Raw genomic sequence first — 12,027 nt, 5'->3', positions numbered from 1 at the left:
CAAAATAACTATACACGTTAGCCTCTTTTTTTTTTTTTTAAATAATGTCACCATGAAAATAAATTAAATAATTCATCAACTCCACTTTAGAAGTAATTAAAATAAATTTAAGTGAGACGGTTGTTACATTGACATGCTGGATTTCGCGAGTAACTCGCGACTCAGGCTAAGTCGCGAGTGACCTGCGAAACTCACTGCCTGTTACTTTTTAGAATGTGACTTTTCCCATTCTTTACCAACACTATATAAATCCCTGTTATCCATGAAATATAAGAAGAAGAAGGAGTATTTTTAGAAGAAACTTTTGAGAGAGAAACCCTAGTCAAATACTTGAGAGTTAGAGATTGTTTTTACCCACAATCCTCTACATCATTTCTCTAAAGTTTCCATCTACTCCCACCTCTCCATCTACACATCCTTGAGAGGTTCTTAGCCCAAACATTTACCTTACCCACTCTAAGTGTTGAGAGAAGTTTTGGTGCCTTTGGGAAGTATTGGAAGAAGCCATTGAGTAGCGGATGCAATTGGGCAGAATTGCGGGATCCAGATAGCTAGTGAAGACAAGACTCCAAGAACTCTGTTGGTAGCAAGAGCTTGGAGGGCTCAAGTACATTGGGTAGATTAGGCTTGGAGGGTCTTTTTGATATTCTTGTACTCCAACTTATTCACTAGTGGATCAATTTCGTGTTGGAAGGCCGTAAAGAGGTTTTTCACCGGGTACTTTGGTTTCCTCTTCGATTACACGTCTCGGTGTTATCTTGTGTTTGCATTTCTCTTCCCTACTCTTTAAGCTTTACATTTATTGCTTATTTTACTTGCTTATGGCTTAGAGTAGTGTTTTGGTTTATTGCACTTGTTTTATTTTTGTTCCGCACTTAGATAAATTAAAGTAAAAGCAATTAAGTCATAATTTAAAATTGGGGGTCTAAATAAGTATTAGTGTTTTCACACTAATTAAGCTTTCACATATAATTCTTTTCCAGTATAATCAACATTAACGATGACCTTAGTTCATCACAAAATGTATTTAGTCGTCCAACTTCCTCATATGAAGAAATGTTTTCGATGGAAAATATCAAGTGCTTACCATGGCTTTTTATGGTAAAAAATGAGTGTTAGCAACTATCTTGTCTGTAATAAAGGATTATCGACAAGGCTTTGCCGACGAACGTCGATGGCCTTTTGCCATCAAAACTACTAATCTACGACAGCCTTTTGTGTTATTGCGACGAACTCTAGCCATCGCTAATAGCAATCTTTTTTATAGTGTCTTAAGTGTTATACATAATATGTAATTGTTCAGATTTGTTGTCATAGAAGTTCTGTTAGAATAATAAATTCATCACTTAATAAAAAGTATCTTGTCAAATAATCTATATATATCTAAAAGCTGAAGCGTAGTATTTATTGTTGCTATGCTTTTGTTAAGCCACATCAATGGCTACATTATCTACCTATTCCCATTTCTCCCCACTACTTCCAACCATAACTTCCATTTTACCATCTCATCTCTCCATTATTCTTAACATTATTGTCACTCTTCATATATCTCTTCTTTGTCCTTTTATTTTGACTCTTGTTATCCCTATTATATTACTATAAATATGACATTCTCTATTACATTCTATACATATTTTCTCATATGAAAAAGGTTATTACTCTCTCTCTCTCTCTCTCTCTCTCTCTCTCATGTTTTATTTTTGTGTGAATTTTTTATTTTTTGCATATCTACTTTAGATTGATGTATTTATGAGTTCTTTAGAATTTTACCTTGAGTTGCAATTTGGTTTTTTGTTTTTAATTCATTATCTTTTTTTCTTTTCTATGATTGTTAAATGTTATTCTATTGCATATAAATGTATGTTACAAGAATATAATGTTATTCTATTATATATCATGGCTTGGATAATTTGGTGTTTGACTTATGACTATATTTTTTATTTTGATACTTCTTTTTCTCATTTTATTTTCTATTTCTCTCCCAAAAAAGGTGATTTATCTCCCTCTCTCTCTCTCTCTCTCTATATATATATATATATATGTTAATACGATTTGGTAGCTAGTGTATTTGATTTTTTAAGTTTTCTATCACAAGTCTTCTCTCATCCTCTTTTAGCTTTTGTTTGAATTTTTTTTTTTTTGACATAATACTTAGTTATTTTGGAAGTGAGGTATAAATTTATATTAAAACACAATGTTAACTATGTATTTGAATGTGTCTATCAACTATTAAAATTAAACCGCCCAAGATGAATATGTATAGACAAAATTTTTATTTTTATTTTTCATTGATTTATTGTTTAGTTATAATATTAAAATTAATGTAAATGAATATGTAAAGTTAAAACTTCTGAAGATGAATTTGTATAACCATTATATTTATATACTTAATATTGTCATAAAATTAAAAGTAAAAATTAAATAATAAAAAGAATAATGATGAGACCAATGATTTGATGGATGAGAAGGCTCAATAGGAGTGTAGTAACAAATCAAAATACGATATGCAAATCCAGTTAAAGGAAATTAAATCTTAATAAATAAAAGTGTATGTAGTCAAAAAAAAAAAAAAAAAAAAATCATGTTCTCTTTATGTTTTTATATAGATTATTTTCTTGCAATTTTGAAAGTTCAAATAGTGTAAAAATACCCTTGAACGTTTAGACCCCCAATTTACAAATTACCAATTCAAGCTTTATATCAAACAATAAATGTGCGGAACATGAAATAAAGCAAAATACAGAATTGGTAAACAATCTATGTCAATTAAAATCACATCCACAGCAGAAAATAAAAGGCAAAGGTAAAGGGAAGAGAGATGCAAACACAAGGACAACACACGATGTGTTATCGAAGAGGAAACCGAAGCCCTCGGCGTAAAACCTCTCCGCTGCCCTCAAAGCGGTAAGTAATCCACTAGAAAATGTAGTTGGGATACATGGACAACAATAGACCCTCCAAGCTTCTTGCTCCAACGAGGTTGCGCCGAACCTATTTCTTTTCTAACTTCCCAGATTTCGCTACTTGACCATAGCATCAACCATTGTAAATTGGTTCCTTCCTAACTGCTTCCCAGAACACCAAACAGTCCTTTCACAGTAATGGATATGATGAGAAAAAGTTTTGGTAAAATGCCTCTCAAGGGTTTAACAATGGAGAGGAAGAGAGTTGAGGAATTTGAAGAGACTCTTATGTAAATATTGTAGATGAATCAATCTTGTTTTACTCTAGGGTTTCTCTCTCAAAAATCTCTTTGGAAGCTCTCTTTCTTTTGTGGGTATAAGGGGTATTTATACTGGGGTGAGAAGGGAATGTGAAACGTCAGGTTTTTCAAAACAGGGGTGGCTCGTGGCTTGGCCTCGCGGCTTGACTGAGTTGCGAGATCCAGCCGTGCGATAACAGAACGGCCAGTTGTCCTATTTTGTCCTGTAGTGCTCCAGCTAGCATGATGCTTCAACTTCTGGTATGCTTGGCACGTGTGCTGCTTCTGGCGGCTTGAAGCCATTAGTCACCCGCGAGATCCAGTCGCGAGACTCTGTTTTCTTGCACACTCTTGAGCAAATAACACTCTATCTCACTCACTACCCTTACAACAAACCCACCTAAATACAGGGTTACTAATTGCTGAAATACAAGCAAATTTGGCACGGAATAAAACCAACAAGATGGTTGATCAAAATCAACCTTACAATCTCCCCCTTTGGCTATTCCGTGACAAAACCCTAAAACAGACTCTAGACTTAACATGTGAGTTGGGAACAGTTGAGCAAAACTCACTCACACCTAATTCTAGAAACTGTGAGACACTTGAATCATAAGAACATGAAACTCCTGAAACATAATAATACACCATGATCATTGTAAGCAGAAAACATGAAATGCATATGAAACAAGCATAAAGTGATCAAGCAAAGATGAAGATAAGAAACAAATCATGACTTGATCAAACAAGTAATCACTACAAGGTAGTGATCACAATGCTCATTCACACTTGGAATGAATACTTGAACATACAAGCTAACAAGAACAATGCAAGTTACTTGTATGCCCAACACTCAACCAATGCATAATACACTAAGTATATGCATCTAGGAATAATCCTACAAGGGCACAAGAGTGACAGTACTTAACCAGAAAATGCATGACATTTAGATAGAAGTACTGATTTAACGAAAACATAGAGGCTGCATAAAGCATGATACAAACCATAAAGCCTACAAGAAACCCTAAAAGCTTACAAAAGCAGCATGGGTACAAACTACAAAATACTGAATATAAACTTAAACAATATAAACTAAAAGTGCATAAAGTTTCTCCCCTTCAAAGTGATGAGAAGTTGTGATGCACTTGGAACATATATACTTGTAACCTGAAACACTTGCACAAAACACATTAGACCCTCAAGGTAAAGCAAGTAATAAAAGGACAAGTATAATGTAACAAGTAAATTGCGATCAAGTAAACATGATGTGAAACATGTGAGCAACTTGATCATACACCAAAACAGTCATATAGAAATGACTACAATGATCACATAGCAAAGCAAATGATCATTCGAACATGCATTCAATGAAGCACAATAGCATAGGGAAATATGTATGACCAAAACACAAGCATGATGCAATACAAGAAAACAAACATAATAACAAACAAACAAAACAAAGTTTTCTTATTAACTCAATGTCTTCTCCCCCTTGGTATATGCATCTCCCCTATGGAATATCTCTCCCCCTACAAATGTGCATGAGAAATAGAATTTCTCCCCCTAAGAATGTGCACAAGAGTCATATAGAAATGACAAAACACTCCGACATACTCTTTAGAGTATACTCTCCCCTTTTCTGTCAGGAATAGACAAAGGGTCAAGGAGAAACGAGGGTAAGAGATGAAGGTATGAACAAAGATAATGACGCAGGAGGGAAAAATGAAAAGTTTTTGAAAACAACTTTGAAAATAACCCTCAATATGCAAAACACGCGATTTTCGCGACTGAGTTAAGTCGCCAGGGCAAGCCGCGAAACACTTTGAAAACAAGATTCTTGAAAAATTTTCTAAGTGTTTTTCGCGACTGGAAAGACTTACTCGCGAGGGAGTCGCAAGCTGAGCTGCGAAAATCTCTGTGTACCCCTCGCGACTGGACTTTCCACTCGCGAACAAGTCGCTAAAACCAAGCCACGAGCTCGTGACTGTGGCATGCGTCTTGTCTGACCCGCGACTGAGTCGCCAAAACAGGGCAACACTGTTTTTGAAATTTTCAGTTTTTTTGTAAAGACAAAATACTTTCCAAAAACAACTAAAACACTCAAACATCTTTTTGTATTTGAATCAACAAAGATTGAGCATGTAAAAACACATTTTATCAAGTACAATCTCACAAATGAGTATAGCATTCATTGAACATAAACTTGTGTGTTGTGTGTGGATATCAACAATGAAATAGTCCTTAGTCTAATGTGAAACTTCAATGATCAATTCAACCAAGGCATACACAATTAGCACTAGATCATGTGACCCATCTCAATTATAGAAGTATGCATATATGACTTCTCACAAAAACATTATAACATAACATGGAAGCTTTTCATTTGGCTCCACTACAATTCAGTCATTTGATCATTTAGATCCTTTTGAAACAAACACATCTCATTGTGAGAATGATGTCTGATATTTCACCTTGATGAGATAGCCTTTGGCTTTTTGAAAAATCATACACTTTATTTTTGGTCGCTTTCCCTTTTTCTTAGTCGAATACTAGTATGTGCGACTGGCTTTTGCAGCTCAATATCTCTTTACATTTGGAGAATTACATTTGGTGAGCTCTTTTTAGCAAAAATAAAAAATAAAGAGTGGGAAGATATATAGGCACAAGTCTATGCATATCTCAAGATCAACATAACCATTCACTAATCATTCATGACAAGTTTGAAGATCTATTTACAACAGTCACATAGATTTCAAGATTTCTTCCACAGTGATAAGAGTGCATAGGAATAAGCTACGGTCGTAAATGCACAAAGTCATTAGCACAAAGGTACAAGGCAAAACAAGTTTTGAGACAAAACTCAACAACGTCGATCAAACTTTTTGATTTTCTACTTTTTATGTGGTTTTGGATTTTTACACACACAAACCAAAGACATAAAAGTAAGATCAAAACAAAAACAAAACAATGCATATAAAGATATGCATGATGCACAAATGCATGACAATGAAGCATCTAATGCATGAAGGGTCCTACAAAGATCGAAAGAATTAGATCAAGGACCAAAGGAGCAAAAGCTCAACCATAGGAACCCTTCCTCATCCAAACAGAATAATTGTTTGGAATGAGTGTCTCATGAGAAGTGAGACGAGGGTTGGAAGAATGAGAACCGGAGATGCACATAGACAAGGAGTTAAGAGCATTAAACATTTTCTTTAACAACATGCTATTATTACTCAAATTCGATTTATCCTTTTTAGCACAACTTCCAAGAAGCTCAAGTTTTTCTTTTCTTTTGATTCTTTTAAAAGCATGAAACTTAGAGCATTGAGGTCTTAGATGACCAAATGCACCACAATGGTGACACACAATGTGTTTAGGTCCATTAGGCCTTTTGGGAAGAGATCTAGCAATATGGTTTTGTTCCCTCTTCAACTTATGACATTGAGGTCTTATATGACCAATCACACCACAATGGTGGCAAGTTGGAACAAACTTAGATCCATCCAAAGCCTTAGGTTGAGACCTAAACAGAGGCTTTGACTTGACAGCCTTTCTCTCTACCTTCTGATTTCTTTTGTGTGGAGGAATGTACACCGATTTGTCCTTAGAGGTAGAACACATAATAAGCACAAGATCGGGTACCACAACATGATTGCAACAATTATTATCATCCCTTTTATCAATGGGTTCAGCAATCAAACACTTGCCATGCATCTTAAGAGATTCATTTTCACATTTTAACTCATCAACAAGTTTGTTAGACAAAACAAGTTTAGCATCCAAGTCCATATTCAAACATTCAAACTCTTTTAGTTTTTCAAGAGAATCTTCAGCAAATTTTTTATATTCCTCAACCAATTTGTTGGATTCATTGAACTTAGCAATCAAATCATCATTTTCACAAAATAACTTGCTCAAATTCTTTTGAAACTTCTTACCATTTTTTGAAAGTTCAAATAGTGTAAAAACACCCTTAAACATTTAGACCCCCAATTTACAAATTAATCAATTCAAGTTTTATGTCAAACAACTAGTGTGCGGAAAATGAACAAAAGCTATAATATAGAATTGGAAAAACTATCTAAGCCAAATTAAAATCACAACCCACAGCAGATAATAAAAGGCAAAGATAAAAGTGAAGGAAGATGCAAACACAAAGATAACACACGATGTGTTATCGAAGAGGAAACCGAAACCCTCGACGTAAAACCTCTCCACCGCCCTCACTAGAAAATGTAGTTGGGATATATGGAGAACAATAGACCCTCCAAGCCTAATCTACCTAGTGCACCTAAGCCCTCCAAGCTTCTTACTCCAACGAGGTTGCATCGAACCTTTTTCTTTTCTAGCTTCTTGGATTCCGCTACTAGACCATAGCATCAACCAATGTAGATTGGTTCCTTTCTAACTGCTTCCCAGAACACTAAACAGCCCTCTCACAGTAATGAATATGGTGAGAATAAGGTTTTGGTAAAATGCCTCTCAAGGGTTTGACAATGGAGAGGAAGAGAGTTGAGAAATTTGAAGAGACTCTAATGTATAGATTGTAGGTGAATCAATCTTGTTTTACTCTAGGGTTTCTCTCTTAAAATTCTTTCTGGAAGCTCTCTTTCATTTGTGGGTATAAGGGGTATTTATACTGAGGTGAGAAGGGAATGTGAAACGTCAGGTTTTTCAAAACAGGGGTGGCTCGCGGCTTGGCCTCGCGGCTTGACTGAGTCACGAGATCCAGCCGCGCGATAACAGAACGGCCAGTTGTCCTATTTTGTCCTGTAGTGCTCCAGCTAGCATGACGCTTCAACTTCTGGCATGCTTGGCACGTGTGCTGCATCTAGCGGCTTGAAGCCGCAAGTCACCCGCGAGATCCAGCCGCAAGACTCTATTTTCTTGCACACTCTTGAGCAAACAACACTCTATCTCACTCACTACCCTTACAACAAACCCACCTGAATACAGGGTTACTAATTACTGAAATACAAGCAAATTTGGCACGGAATAAAGCCAACAAGATGGTTGATCAAAATCAACCTTACAATTTTGATAGATGAAGTGTTCAATTTTAGACACAAAGTCTACTTTTTTCCTACATATTATTTTACATGTTAAATTTATAATATGGTATAGTCCCTTAAGAATGTCTAAAAAATATGCAGTTTCAATCTCATGTATCTATATTAGTAAACAAAACTCAATTAATAGTTCAAAACTACTCTTATGATAAGAAAAATTATAAATATAATAATCTCTTTTTAGGAGAATGAGAATTATGAATGATGTATTTGAAACTTAAACAGTTTAGTTGTACTTGAAAAACAAATTATAAAAATATAACGCACGATAACACAATTTATCAAAATATGGATCGCTTAAAAAATGAATAATATCAATCAAATAAATCCAAATAATAAATTGATGATATATTTTTTGTGATAGATAAATAAAAAATAATTTAAAAAATTGTTTTAAGTTTTTGGGAGAACAAATTATTTTCACAAAATTATAGAACAAATTATATATTATACCATAACTAAAATATAATTATTTATTCTTAGGCATCGCAGGAATCTGCTACTAGTTTATAGTAAATATTATCAGACTCAAATAGAATACACAAAAATATTCTCAACAAAGGAGAGTTTTATTATACTTATAACATTACGTAAACTTTTCTACTCACAGCACTCCCCACTATTTCACTATTTGTTTTCTTATTTCTCTACACATGCATTTGCTTTTTCTTTTACACTTGTCGGATACTATTTCACACATACAGAAGAATAGCTATATATAGAAAAACTAAGAAGATAACTTCCCAAATTGAAGCATGCAAGGAAGAGTCAAATAAAGGAATACATCTTCACTTAGAACTCTTCCGAAGTAGCTGGTTTCCTTCACAATTTTGAATGTGAAAGACAACCACCTACCAACTTAAGCTATTTTCCTTAATCTTATTTTCTAGTCTCCTTAAAGACATGAAAAACACATAAAAGAATGCACACATGCTTGTGATTCAGGTTGGTGTTGACCCTTATAGTAACATATATATATATATATATATATATATATAAATAAGTTCACACAGTTGTACTCTCCTTTTGCTCCTGTTCATCCATGGTGTTACAAAGATTCTTACCCTTTGTCTCTGGCAAAACGATCACAATGAAACCACACAATAATATTGACAATCCGAAAATTCCAAAAGATAGGAACTCATTTCTCCTCCCTGCTGAAGTCAATATCGGATCCAATGCTGAACCAAATACAACTGCTTGCCTAGCCAACGTTGAGGCCGTGTTCCTAACAGTTGGAAACAACTCAATTGTGAATATCAGCAACAGATTATACCCTAAACATGAGAAAAATAAAGACGCCAGTTCTAGCCCAATCTGTATGCCTTCTCTACGACGGCCTACTATAGCACAGAGTATGCTGCATATGCCACTTATTATACAGAAGGCAAACAATGAAATTTTCCTTTTCCATCTTGCTATAAAGAACAAGGGTATTGAATTCGAAGGTAATAAGAGTGAGCCATTAAAAATGACACTCAAATAGATGTTGTAACCCAAATTTTGTACCCCAAATAACATGCCAAAGAATGCCACTCCAATTCCAAAACCAAGTACCATACTTGCCAATACCCGTTGCAAATCCCATCTTCTCTTAAATAATTCCTTCATCAGTTTGTAAGGATTAACGTTTCCCCCTGAGGGGAATGCTGGATAGGTATGAGTCTAAACTCTTGACTTCTATAGATGCAATTCTTCTCAATATTGTTAGGGCTTCTTTGTCACGCCCTTGCATGAAAAGCCATCTATGGGATTCATAGACAAGGAAATAAGTTATGATACAGTAAAAGATTGCTGGAATGGAAGTGTAGAGATAGAGAATTCTCCATGATGAACCTCTATTCATATAAGCCAAAGCGGGTAAGGATAATACCCCAACTGTATAGGAGCAAAATGTAGCTGACCCTATTTGGCCATGCCACCTTTTTCGCACTCTCTGTGTTAACAATATAAGAAGTGAGACAATGGACATTGAGTACATCCAAATGTTCATCGAAAATGCCATGAGAAGTGAGACAATGGACATTATTAGACATGAGAGGTAAAGTAAGTTCTTCCTACCAAGAAAGATGTCACCAAGCATAGCAAGAGTGAATCCACCTATTAGGCTGCCTATGAAGAAGGATGAAGCATGAAGGCCTATCATGAATGAACTAGCACATTCGAGACCCCAGTCTGATATAATTGTCTTCTGAGAAGATTCATCCCAAGAGGGCCAAGACCAATCACTTTTTGAGATTTGACACCTGTTGCATGTTGTGCTGAAGTTGAAGTGCCATTTTGGCTCAGCATCAGTATAGATGCTGATAAATGTTTGTTGTGCATCAAAGAAAGTTGGAACTGAAACAAGGATGGCTTGCAAGAACTGAGACCACCCAAAACCTCCCATAATTTGTTCAATTGTTTCATCCAGAGACAATGAAGGAAGGACTCGTTTGATCCCTGGAGTCTGTTGCTCGGTGGAGTGAGGCTCTGTGAGATTGTGGCTTGTATTTGATAAGGCCATATTGTAATTGTGCTACGTACAGCTTTGATGACTATGGCTAGTAGAACTATCAATTTAAATACTGATGGTCCTGTGCCCTTTAACATTTATTAGGATAACATCTACGTAACTTTCATGTTTTAGCTTTTACTTAATTGATTGGTTGTTAACCCATACCTCAACGATTAATTCAATACCTACATAGGATTCATATTCCATGGTTGGTTGGTATATTCCGGTCTCAGACAAGTATCAATGTGAACGAGGAACGGCTACTTTTATTTGTTTTCAGTAAAGGCATGCAGAACGTTTCTCTATATACTGGTATAAAGAAATCGGATTACTATCAATACAAACACAAAAGCTAATTAACGTTGTATACATCGTTATATCGACACCAAATGAAAGTGGATTACCATCAATACAAACACTTGCCCATGACTTCGCTTGCTTAAATTAAAAGCCAACACTCCCAGCTGAAAGTTCAACATGTGTTTGATATAACGATGCTTCTGAGGCCAAATCTAAAGCCAACTCTCTTTTACTTAATTTTTATGATGCTAAGTTAAACGTGTGCTGCATGTTTGAGCTATCAACACAAACAAAAAAACAAAAACAAAATCCCAAAAAACAAAAATGTAGTAATTGACTTTACAATACACATTCTTTCTCACTTGTTCACATCCATTATTTCACACACATATCCATAATTGATACAAGAATTTTCACATTTTAATTCATAAAAATGAATGCAAAAAACGAGATGAAAAATCATAGATGTTTGTGAGAATCAAAGCCCTTTCACACTCCTATGGCTATTCGGCCTAGGGGCAGCTCTACATGTATCTCAGGGTCATCCTGACTTGCCAAATATATATATATATATATATATATATATATATTCTAAACTAATATATTTTGACCACCCTAACAAAAATATTACCAACCCTAATTTGAGAATTACAAGAATTTTAATTCAATAAAAATAAGAATAATGTTCCATTCACAACATTTTTACATTAATTTCATAACAAATCTTATGTGATAAGCTGAAATCAGTTACTAATTCTAATTTGGTTTCAATATTGACATCACTTTTTATAGCACTAATTACAAATTGTTGTATAAGATTTATTTTAAAAATGTTATAGATGTAGCATTACTCCAAAAGTAATTTTGACCTCTCAAGAAAAATATTGTATTCATGAGTTATCCTTGATATATAATGCGAGCAGTTATGCATTTTTTGTCTTTGCAGTGGCAATAAT

Source organism: Quercus lobata, chromosome 4 (assembly GCF_001633185.2).
Source record: "Quercus lobata isolate SW786 chromosome 4, ValleyOak3.0 Primary Assembly, whole genome shotgun sequence".
NCBI lineage: Eukaryota > Viridiplantae > Streptophyta > Magnoliopsida > Fagales > Fagaceae > Quercus > Quercus lobata.
The sequence above is the reverse complement of the archived record's forward strand: the minus strand, read 5'-3'. Positions refer to the sequence as shown.